The sequence below is a fragment of the Procambarus clarkii genome, chromosome 60, assembly GCF_040958095.1.
Source record: "Procambarus clarkii isolate CNS0578487 chromosome 60, FALCON_Pclarkii_2.0, whole genome shotgun sequence".
Lineage (NCBI taxonomy): Eukaryota > Metazoa > Arthropoda > Malacostraca > Decapoda > Cambaridae > Procambarus > Procambarus clarkii.
In genome coordinates, this window is record NC_091209.1 from 30,117,271 (window position 1) to 30,126,023 (window position 8,753).

Consider the following 8,753-nt stretch of genomic DNA (forward strand, 5'->3'; position numbering starts at 1 on the left):
TTAGAATTAAATAAAATGTTCCTGATTTTACATTTATATTACCGATAGAAGATGTTCACGTAAAACCGCTCTATTCCGGCAGAAACGTCGATATATGCAATAAAAACCGAACTTCTCCCATTTTCAATATCTTATTCAGTATTTCAACGAGAAACAAATAGATGATTGAAAATGAAGTATTAAAGGTTATTATCTAATCAATTATGTGTTTGTATCATTTTTATCGCATATTTAATGAATTAATAACAATAAACTGGAAATTCACAAAAACGTGGAAAAACTGCAAAATATTGCCTAATTCGATGATATTTTGTTTATATCACAAACAGGAAAAGGGGGATGATAAACGTCAAAATATTATTAATTCGTTGATTTATAGTACAAAACAAAATGCAAGAAAACTTGCTTAAAATGCAATATTAAGCAAAATTCTGAGATTTGAAGGCCAAATCACATATCGTGATACTACATGAAAAAGTATCGAAATATTGGTAAAAATGAATATATATACGTAATATCAAACTACATGAAAAACGCTAAAAAAGTCCTCATTATACCAAATTTGAGGTTTTAACTTCGAATCATAAAGTGAGGTTTGTATTATTTAGATCCAAGAAAAGACATATGACAATGTTGTTTCCAATACATGTTTTCATTAGAATGAACTAAAATGTTCCTGATTTTCCGTTTATATTACCGATGGAAGATGTACACGTAAAACCGCGCAATTCCAGCTGAAACGTCGATATATGCAATAAGAACCGAACTTCTCCCCTTTTCAATATCTTACTCAGTATTTCAACGAGAAACAAATAGATGATTGAAGATGAAGTATTCAAGTTTATTAGCTAATCAATTACGTGTTTGCATCATTTTTATCGTATATTTAATGAATTAATACCAATAAACTGAAAATTCACAAAAACGTGGAAAAACGGCAAAATATCGCCTAATTCGATGATATTTTGTTTATATCACATAAAGAAAAAGGGGATGATAAACGTCAAAATATTGCTGTATTCGATGATTTATAGTACGAAACAAAATGCAAGAAAACTTGCTTAAATGCAATATTATGCGAAATCCTGATATATGAAGGCTATATCACTCATCGTGATACTACATGAAATAGTATCCAAATATTGGTAAAAGTGAATATATTTACGTAATATCAAACTTCATGAAAAACGTGAAAAAAGTCACTATTATTCCAAATTTGTAGATTTTAACTTCGAATCATAAAGTGAGGTTTCGTATTATTTAGATCCAAGAAAAGACATATAAAAATGTTGTTTGTAATACAAATGATAAAAATCAATGTGTTTTCATTAGAATGAACTAAAATGTTCCTGATTTTCCGTTTATATTACCGATGGAAGATGTACACGTAAAACCGCACAATTCCGGCTGAAACGTCGATATATGCAATAAAAACCGAACTTCTCCCCTTTTCAATATCCTACTCAGTATTTCAACGAGAAACAAGTAGATGATTGAAGATGAAGTATTTAAGTTTATTATCTAATCAATTACGTGTTTGCATCATTTTTATCGTATATTTAATGAATTAATAACAATAAACTGGAAATTCACAAAAAGGAGAAAAACGGCAAAATATTGCCTAATTCGATGATATTTTGTTTCTATCACAAAAAGGAAAAGAGGATGATAAACGTCAAAATATTGCTAAATTCGATGATGTTTAGTAAGAAACAAAATGTAAGAAAACTTGCTTAAAATGCAATATTATGCGAAAATCTGAGATATGAAGGCCACATCACATATCGTGATACTACATGAAATAGTATCGAAATATTGGTAAAAATGAATATATTTACGTAATATCAAACTACATGAAAAACGTGAAAAAAGTAACTAAAATGCAATATTATGCGAAATTCTGAGATTTGAAGGCCAAATCACATATCGTGATACTGCATGAAAAAGCATCGAAATATTGGTAAAAATGAATATATTTACGTAATATCAAACTACATGAAAACGTGAAAAAAGTCACTATTATACCAAATTTGAGGGTTTAACTTCGAATCATAAAGTGAGGTTTCGTATTATTTAGATCTAAGAAAAGACATATGACAATGTTGTTTGTAATACAAATGATAAAAATCAATGTGTTTTCATTAGAATGAACTAAAATGTTCCTGATTTTCCGTTTATATTACCGATGGAAGATGTACACGTTCAACCGCACAATTCCGGCTGAAACGTCGATATATGCAATAAAACCGAACTTCTCCCCTTTTCAATATCCTACTCAGTATTTCAGAGAAGCAAGTAGATGATTGAAGATGAAGTATTTAAGTTTATTATCTAATCAATTACGTGTTTGCATCATTTTTATCGTATATTTAATGAATAATAACAATAAACTGAAATTCAAAAAACGTGGAAAAACGGCAAAATATTGCCTAATTCGATGATATTTTATTTCCATCACATAAAGAAAGGAGGATGATAAACGTCAAAATATTGCTAAATTCGATGATGTTTAGTAAGAAACAAAATGCAAGAAAACTTGCTTAAAATGCAATATTATGCGAAAATCTGAGATACGAAGGCCAAATCACATATCGTGATACTACATGAAATAGTATCGAAATATTGGTAAAAATGAATATATTTACGTAATATGAAACTACAAGAAAAACGTGAAAAAAGTCCTATTATTTCAAATTTGTGGATTTTACCTTCGAATCATAAAGCGAGGTTTCGTATTATTTAGATCCAAGAAAAGACATATGACAATGTTGTTTCCAATACAAATGATAAAAATCAATGTGTTTTCAATAGAATAAACTAAAATGTTCCTGATTTTCCGTTTATATTACCGATGGAAGATGTACACGTAAAACCACTCTATTCCGGCTGAAACGTCGATATATGCAATAAAAACCGAACTTCTCCCCTTTTCAATATCTTACTCAGTATTTCAGCGAGAAACAAATAGATGATTGAAAATGAAGTATTTAAGGTTATTATCTAATCAATTATGTGTTTGTATTATTTTTATCGTATATATAATGAATTAATAACAATAAACTGGAAATTCAATAAAACGTGGAAAAACAGCAAAATGTTGCCTAATTCGATGATATTTTGTTTATATCACACAAAGGAAAAGGGGGATGATAAACGTCAAAATATTGCTAAATTCGATGATTTAAGTACGAAACAAAATGCAAGAAAACTTGCTTAAAATGCAATATTTGCAAAAATCTGATATTGAATTCCAAATCACATATCGTGATACTACATGAAATAGTATCGAAATATTTGTAAAAATGAATATATTTACGTAATATCAAACTACATGAAAAACGTGAAAAAGTAACTAAAATGCAATATTATGCGAAATTCTGAGATGTGAAGGCCAAATCACATATCGTGATACTACATGAAAAAGCATCGAAATATTGGTAAAAATGAATATATTTACGTAATATCAAACTACATGAAAAACGTGAAAAAAGTCACTATTATTCCAAATTTGTGGATTTCAACTTCGAATCATAAAGCGAGGTTTCGTATTATTAAAGATCCAAGAAAAGACATATAGAAATGTTGTTTCCAATACAAATGATAAAAATCAATGTGTTTTCATTAGAATAATCTAAAATGTTCCTGATTTTCCGTTTATATTACCCAAGGAAGATGTACACGTAAAACCGCTCTATTCCGGCTGAAACGTCGATATATGCAATAAAAACCGAACTTCTCCCCTTTTCAATATCTTACTCAGTATTTCAACGAAAAACAAATAGATGATTGAAAATGAAGTATTTAAATCACATATCGTGACCATATCACATATCGTGATACTACATGAAAAAGTATCGAAATATTGGTAAAAGTGAATATATTTACGTAATATCAAACTACTTGAAAAACGTGAAAAAAGTAACTAAAATGCAATATTATGCAAAATTCTGAGATTTGAAGGCCAAATCACATATCGTGATACTACATGAAAAAGCATCGAAATATTGGTAAAAATGAATATATTTACGTAATATCAAACTACATGAAAAACGCTAAAAATGTCCTCATTATACCAAATTTGAGGTTTTCACTTCGAATCATAAAGTGAGGTTTCGTATTTTTTAGATCCAAGAAAAGTTGACAATGTTGTTTCCAATATAAATGATAAAAATCAATGTGTTTTCATTAGAATGAACTAAAATGTTCCTGATTTTCCGTTTATATTACCAATGGAAAATGTACACGTAAAACCGCACAATTCCAGCTGAAATGTCGATATATGCAATAAGAACCGAACTTCTCCCCTTTTCAATATCTTACTCAGTATTTCAACGAGAAACAAATAGATGATTGAAAATGAAGTATTTAAGTTTATTATCTAATCAATTACGTGTTTGCATCATTTTTATCGTATATTTAATGAATTATAAACTGAAAATTCACAAAAACGTGGAAAAACGGCAAAATATTGCCTAATTCGATGATATTTTGTTTATATCACATAAAGAAAAAGGGGATGATAAATGTCAAAATATTGCTGTATTCGATGATATTTAGTACGAAACAAAATGCAAAAAAACTTGCTTAAAATGCAATATTATGCGAAAATCTGGTATATGAAGGCTAAATAACTCATCGTGATACTACATGAAATAGTATCGAAATATTCGTAAAAATGAATATATTTACGTAATATCAAACTACATGAAAAACGTGAAAAAAGTCACTATTATTCCAAATTTGTGGATTTTAACTTCGAATCGTAAAGCGAGGTTTTGTATATTTAGATCCAAGAAAAGACATATGACAATGTTGTTTCCAATACAAATGATAAAAAACAATGTGTTTTCATTAGAATTAAATAAAATGTTCCTGATTTTACATTTATATTACCGATAGAAGATGTTCACGTAAAACCGCTCTATTCCGGCAGAAACGTCGATATATGCAATAAAACCGAACTTCTCCCATTTTCAATATCTTATTCAGTATTTCAACAAGAAACAAATAGATGATTGAAAATGAAGTATTAAAGGTTATTATCTAATCAATTATGTGTTTGTATCATTTTTATCGCATATTTAATGAATTAATAACAATAAACTGGAAATTCACAAAAACGTGGAAAAACTGCAAAATATTGCCTAATTCGATGATATTTTGTTTATATCACAAACAGGAAAAGGGGGATGATAAACGTCAAAATATTATTAATTCGTTGATTTATAGTACAAAACAAAATGCAAGAAAACTTGCTTAAAATGCAATATTAAGCAAAATTCTGAGATTTGAAGGCCAAATCACATATCGTGATACTACATGAAAAAGTATCGAAATATTGGTAAAAATGAATATATATACGTAATATCAAACTACATGAAAAACGCTAAAAAAGTCCTCATTATACCAAATTTGAGGTTTTAACTTAGAATCATAAAGTGAGGTTTGTATTATTTAGATCCAAGAAAAGACATATGACAATGTTGTTTCCAATACATGTTTTCATTAGAATGAACTAAAATGTTCCTGATTTTCCGTTTATATTACCGATGGAAGATGTACACGTAAAACCGCGCAATTCCAGCTGAAACGTCGATATATGCAATAAGAACCGAACTTCTCCCCTTTTCAATATCTTACTCAGTATTTCAACGAGAAACAAATAGATGATTGAAGATGAAGTATTCAAGTTTATTATCTAATCAATTACGTGTTTGCATCATTTTTATCGTATATTTAATGAATTAATACCAATAAACTGAAAATTCACAAAAACGTGGAAAAACGGCAAAATATCGCCTAATTCGATGATATTTTGTTTATATCACATAAAGAAAAAGGGGATGATAAACGTCAAAATATTGCTGTATTCGATGATTTATAGTACGAAACAAAATGCAAGAAAACTTGCTTAAAATGCAATATTATGCGAAATCCTGATATATGAAGGCTATATCACTCATCGTGATACTACATGAAATAGTATCCAAATATTGGTAAAAGTGAATATATTTACGTAATATCAAACTTCATGAAAAACGTGAAAAAAGTCACTATTATTCCAAATTTGTAGATTTTAACTTCGTGATAAAGTGAGGTTTCGTATTATTTAGATCCAAGAAAAGACATATAAAAATGTTGTTTGTAATACAAATGATAAAAATCAATGTGTTTTCATTAGAATGAACTAAAATGTTCCTGATTTTCCGTTTATATTACCGATGGAAGATGTACACGTAAAACCGCACAATTCCGGCTGAAACGTCGATATATGCAATAAAAACCGAACTTCTCCCCTTTTCAATATCCTACTCAGTATTTCAACGAGAAACAAGTAGATGATTGAAGATGAAGTATTTAAGTTTATTATCTAATCAATTACGTGTTTGCATCATTTTTATCGTATATTTAATGAATTAATAACAATAAACTGGAAATTCACAAAAAGGAGAAAAACGGCAAAATATTGCCTAATTCGATGATATTTTGTTTCTATCACAAAAAGGAAAAGAGGATGATAAACGTCAAAATATTGCTAATTCGATGATGTTTAGTAAGAAACAAAATGTAAGAAAACTTGCTTAAAATGCAATATTATGCGAAAATCTGAGATATGAAGGCCAAATCACATATCGTGATACTACATGAAATAGTATCGAAATATTGGTAAAAATGAATATATTTACGTAATATCAAACTACATGAAAAACGTGAAAAAAGTAACTAAAATGCAATATTATGCGAAATTCTGAGATTTGAAGGCCAAATCACATATCGTGATACTACATGAAATAGTATCGAAATATTGGTAAAAATGGATATATTTACGTAATATCAAACTACATGAAAAACGTGAAAAAAGTAACTAAAATGCAATATTATGCGAAATTCTGAGATTTGAAGGCCAAATCACATATCGTGATTCTACATGAGATAGTATCGAAATATTGGTAAAAATGAATATATTTACGTAATATCAAACTAGATGAAAAACGTGAAAAAGTCACTATGATACCAAATTTGTGGATTTTAACTTCGAATCATAAAGCGAGGTTTCGTATTATTTAGATCCAAGAAAAGACATATGACAATGTTGTTTCCAATACAAATGATAAAAATCAATGTGTTTTCATTGCAAATAACTGAAATGTTCCTGATTTTCTGTTTATATTACGGATGTAAGATGTAAACGTAAAACCGCTTTATTCCAGCTGAAACGTCGATATATGCAATAAAAACCGAACTTGTCCCCTTTTCAATATCTTACTCAGTATTTCTAAGAGAAACAATTAGATGATTAAAAATGAAGTATTTAAAGTTATTATATAATCAATTATGTGTTTGTCATTTTTATCGTATATTTAATGAATTAATAACAATAAACTGGAAAATCACAAAAACGTCGAAAAGCAGCAAAATATTGCCTAATTCGATGATTTTTGTTTATATCACTTAAAGGAAAAGGGGGATGATAAACGTCAAAATATTGCTAAATTCGATGATGTTTAGTACGAAACAAAATGCAAGAAAACTTGCTTAAAATGCAATATTATGCAAAAATCTGATATATGAATTCCAAATCACATATCGTGATACTACATGAAATAGTATCGAAATATTGGTAAAAATGAATATATTTACGTAATATCAAACTACATGAAAAACGTGAAAAAGTCACTATTATTCCAAATTTGTGGATTTTAACTTCGAATCATAAAGCGAGGTTTTGTATTATTTAGATCCAAGAAAAGACATATGACAATGTTGTTTCCAATACAAATGATAAAAATCATTGTGTTTTCATTAGAATAAACTAAAATGTTCCTGATTTTCCGTTTTTATTACCGATGGAAGATGTACACGTAAAACCGCTCTATTCCGGCTGAAACGTCGATATATGCAATAAAAACCGAACTTCCCCCCATATCAATATCTTACTCAGTATTTCTAAGAGAAACAAATTGATGTTTGAAAATGAAGTATTTAAGGTTATTATTATCTAATCAATTATGTGTTTGTATCATATTTAACATATATTTAATGAATTAATAACAATAAACTGGAAATTCACAAAAACGTGGAATAGCAGCAAAATATTGCCTAATTCGATGATATTTCGTTTATATCACATAGAGTAAAATGGGGATGATAAACGTCAAAATATTGCTAAATTCGATGATGTTTAGTACGAAACAAAATGCAAGAAAACTTGCTTAAATGCAATATTATGCGAAATTCTGAGATTTGAAGGCCAAATCACATATCGTGATACGACATGAAATAGTATCGAAATATTGGTAAAAATGAATATATTTACGAATATCAAACTACATGAAAAACGTGAAAAAAGTCATTATTATTCCAAATTTTGGATTTTAATTTCAAATCATAAAGCGAGGATTCGTATTATTTAGGTCCAAGAAAAGACATATGACAATGTTGTTTCCAATACAAATGATAAAAATCAATGTGTTTTCATTAGAATAAACTAAAATGTTCCTGATTTCCGTTTATATTAAAGATGGAAGATGTACACGTAAAACCGCTTATTCCGGCTGAAACGTCGATATATGCAATAAAAACCGAACTTCGACCTTTTTCAATATCTTACTCAGTATTTCAACGAGGAACAAATAGATGATTGAAAATGAAGTATTTAAGGTTATTATTATCTAATCAATTATGTGCTTGTATCATTATTATCGTATATTTAATGAATTAATAACAATAAACTGGAAATTCACAAAAACGTA